Source organism: Nanorana parkeri, unplaced genomic scaffold (assembly GCF_000935625.1).
Source record: "Nanorana parkeri isolate BGI_ZX_2015 unplaced genomic scaffold, ASM93562v1 scaffold1026, whole genome shotgun sequence".
NCBI classification, from domain to species: Eukaryota; Metazoa; Chordata; class Amphibia; order Anura; family Dicroglossidae; genus Nanorana; species Nanorana parkeri.
Genome location: NW_017307294.1, coordinates 390292 through 394993, shown reverse-complemented (window position 1 = coordinate 394993; position 4702 = coordinate 390292).

Genomic DNA, 4702 nt, shown 5'->3' with positions numbered 1-4702 from the left:
TGGGTGGTCTGGTCTGTAAATTGTTTGGTTTGCCGTCATACTGGCTAGCCACACAAAATGGCTTCCTGTAACATAAGATGATCACGTCACACCAAGCTGAATGAAGCTTATTTATGAAAAGAGTAACAGAGGCATATTAGGGTGTAGAATCTCCAATATCAAGACGCCTGGAATAAGAACAGTCTGCATTGTCCAGTAATAGCCAATTTAATTATTTAAAGCTGCACTGCCTAAAGCCCAACTCTGTGCTCAGAATTTCCCCTACAGTTTGCCTAAGCTGGAGTTGGGTTTGAGGCAACAAAATGTCCATGAGGACATCCAGGTCATGGTACAGCTAGTAGTAGTTAATCACATTAAACTGAACATGTTCTGTAATGTTAAAGACATTTAGACACTCTTCCAAGAGTCTTAAAAAAAAGAATGTAAGGTATATACCCTAACATTTATAGGCCCATGGATAATTTGGTCAACTTAATCTTCTTATCGGGTCTGTTTCTCAAGGGGTATGAAAGAGGCCATCTATGTCAAACCTCAAACAACCATCTCTAAACAGGGATTGTGGCCTTCAGCATAATCTGTCACCCACATATGTAATGGCAAGGTATGCCATTTTAACATCTTTACCTTTGCAATCTCACAATACACACCTTCAGCCAAGTAACTCAAATAATAATGAACATTTGTCCTGTTCCAGACTTCATGGCATCATGGTGATTGGATTATGTAATTAGAACAAGTTGGTTTCACATCCTTTCATACCTCCCCTCCTATTCTTGAAATAAACATCTATCAAAGCAGAATGGTGATTAGATTAAAAAGATTGAGTTAATCATGTGGTTATAAACACTAGGTTATGTTCCTGACTTTTATTTGAACTGCTTACTTGCATTGTTAACGTAATCATAAAGTGATAATAAAGTGAAAAGACTTTTAAGCTATTTCAAATGCTGATTACATCACTTACAATGGATGATGCGCCTTGATGTTTAGAAGTTTTAGTTTCCTGTACAATCAGCTAGTCCCCTGAGCACTGGCCCTGATATCCTGTTTTAGGGTGGCTCATTTCACTTGCAGGATCCTACGGAGCCACCCTTGTGTGTGTTAGTAAGCTGTGTGAGTCTCTAAAAATACACAGACACAGCAAGGCAAACCACTCCCTTGCTCCCAGCTACTCCTGTCTCCTCCCTTCTTCAAGCTAGTAGATGGACAGCTGCTGGAGACTGTTCTGTGCCTTTTGATCTTGTATTGGACAGGAAGTTCAGGGAAGCCCAGCTGAGAGAGTTGGAGCCAGCTGAAACATGATGATTGTAAGCGCTTGGGCAAAAATATAAAGAAATACTTGGCTAGGCAATGCATATTTGTTTGATCTGGATTCATTGTTTAACCCCTTCATGACTGAGGCCCTTTTTTCAATTTTTGCACCCATGTTATATTCCACATTTTAGGCCTGAAAATGACGTAAAACCCCCCCAACATTATATATTTTCTGAATGCCAAGACCCTATAGAATAAAATGGTGGTAGTTGAAAATTTTTATGTTGCGCAATATTAGCGCAACTCCTTATTAAACCCCAAAATTTAGTGTTTCGGGTCGGCCGAACATGCTCAGCATGTTCGGCCAACCCGATGCCACGTGATGCCACCCGATGTACGGCTGAAATCAGCCGTACCAGCCTGAAGTGAATAGCCGAACAGCGTTCGGCTCACTTTGCTTTAGGTCGGTCATTCACTCGGCTGCCTACTGCAGCTTAGTGAATAGACCCCTTAGTATCAGCCTCTTTCAGGTAACAAAATTACAACTACAATTGCAAAATGGAGGCATATACGCACTGATTGCAGTATGTGGCTGCTATAAACAGTTATGTCAGTATGCACTATGATATGTGATTTTTTTTTAAATAGCATGTGACTCATTACAAAGTGGTCAAACAGATCCAAAATTGAAGGTGCACCAGTTAACACAAACTGCATAACTGGATTATTTAAAGGAGAACTATGGAGTTAAGGCTTTTCCCCATAGTTCTCCTTAGGGTAACGGGAGGACACAAACTAGCATCCTCCCGTCACCCTAGGCTCAGTATACCGCAAGCTGTAGCTCGCGGTATACTGAGACGCCGCAGTATACCGTGAGCTGCTGCTCGCGGTATACTGAGACGCCGCAGCTGAAGCGGATCCCGACAATTGTGCCGGGATCCGCCCAGCTGCGTGACTGACAGCTGGCTCTGGCTATCTAGAGGCAGAGCCAGCTGTACTCGCCCCCTCCCCCGTCCGTTCCGCCAGTCAGCGCTGGCGGATCGGAGCAGAGAAGCCATGACAGGATCGAGAGGTGAGCGAACGCCGGTATGTGTTCGCTCACCTCCCGATCTACTGAGCCGACCTGTGACAGTCTCATTGTGAAAAGCACTCACCTCATAGTTCTCCTTTAAATACATAAATAAACACTCAATATTGAAGTCGTCAAAACCAAGATCATGCCTGCTGCAGCAGCCGTGATCTTGTATTGTTTTTTTCAGCCGGCACCCAGCTTTCACATACAAGTCCTCAGTCGGCTTTACACTTGTATACTGCTGAAGAGCGTGCAAACCGGCTATCCCAGGTTCCACTGTCCCTCGTGTGGGCTGCTTACTGAGACCAGTAAGTGACGGGAAGGATTTCATCACTTCTAATGTCAGCCTATTATTTCTTCGATTGCCTTGGACAGAGGAGAAGCTAGGGAAGCATGCTCCATCAGCTTCTTTGGGTTCATAGGTGACATTGGGGGCTGTGATAGACCCCTGTTGTCTCCATAAAGAAGACCTGTCACTGCTACTTTGCTATCACATTGTTAGTTAAGTGTAAAAAACAAAGTCAAAAAAATTAAAGTGACATTTGAAAAAAAAATTAAGTCCGCCACTGCCCACATACTGTACATGCACATTCAAACACAAACAGGCCTTCGGTGCACCCACATACAGAAATGACAATAACGCCCCACATATTGCTGAGAACATTGGAGTGAGAATGGTAAAGGCTTATAAAGCATCACCTATTGGGGATTTTGGGTACTGTAGTCCTTAAATTATTGATCTCATAAACATTTGTGCAAATATTGTGTAATTGTTTTGGGGTTTAAACGGTTTTCTAGCCCAAAATTCCAATTTTAACTCGTGTGTGAAAAATAAAAAAATTACTTGGTGTGTGTGTAAAGCAGATAATTCTCACAATTAAAATCAGCGTATGCCAATTGTAGACTACCTCCAGCAAAGCATCACAGCCGCAGCAATGTATACAGTACTGTTTGGCCGTAGTGCTGGCATTGCTACAGGCAACCAGGAGGACAGAAAATTCGCTGACCGACCACCTGATTTTTACCGCACCATTGCTGTCCGTGTGAACGAGGTCCTAGCTGTAAATACAGTCTTAGTGTAAAGGAAACCTCAGTGAAAGGATTTACTCTCTGAACCAGGAGCTTTGTGCCAAAAACAACTGTTGCTGCTCTCCAGAGACACAAAACCAATGTATTATTTTGTACACCCTTATGAGCTTCCAGGAGAATGATAAATGGAGGATAGCTTAGCCAGAAGGGTCTTATGGCTGCCGTTTATTGAGATTATGCCAATTCACTCTGTGACTAGGCAAAAAAAAAATTGTTTATTAAACAAATAATTTATAATAATGCTTTATATTGTTACCCATGTGGACCAGCATCTTACTTTCATTCCCCCACAATGCAGAAATAAGAGGGTCTGAAGGCTATGGACAACAAAATGTCACTTCTTTGGACACTTTGATTTAAAAAATCTTTTGTCATTTTGTGATGAAAGTGTACTATGGAAAAAAAGCTGCACTGCCTGCCATCCATTATAGCTACAAGCTGGATGAGTGACAAGTGACAGTTGGTGAGTCACATGGTTCCTTCCATTCTTGCCTCCTCTACATCTTTCAGCTGCGGCATAATGACAGTCAAAACTGAAGCCACACACAAATGACAACATTGTGATCAATGAAATGATACAATGTGCTGTCTGAAAGGGAAACACAGACATTGTGATATGTGGAGTGCAGCACAGGATGACAGCAATGGCAGTTCTTAAATATTCAATCCACCAAAAAATGATATTTTGGTCATAAAAGGAATATACTGGGCTGAGTCATCTGCCAGCTTTTTATATCTCTTGAGCACTCTAGCCACAACATCTTCCTTCTGGATTTTTGGCTCTGTTCTTGTGTGTCTTCCCACCTAACAGTTTTGGGTGAATTGACCCTACACAGAGCAATTCCAGACAACAATTGAGGCTAGGGTAATGCTAATGTCATCCATAAAAAACTATTACTCTGCTAAAGTGAGAAAATCCTCCATATTGATCTTAATCTGAGGTCTGTATAATCCACTACAGACATATTCCAGAGAGCACCTCACATGGTCACTAGCAGTCTGCTTCCTAAAGCCTGTGCAGTGTAATATCCTTTCCCCTTTGCTTTTTGTTTGACCAATAACATTCAAGCTTTCAAAGTTAATGTGAACCTAATTGGTGCTCTCTGCATCACAAGCAGAGGTTCACAGATCCCATGACTACAAATAAAGGATGGACTAGAGCACTAGAGCAAAGCCTGGATAAAAAAAACTGAACTACTGATTAGCTTGGTTGTTCTCACTGTATGTATCTCAGACCTTAATTTTCAGCTTTGACTAGCATGTACCTTTACTTAAGTGGAGGAAGGA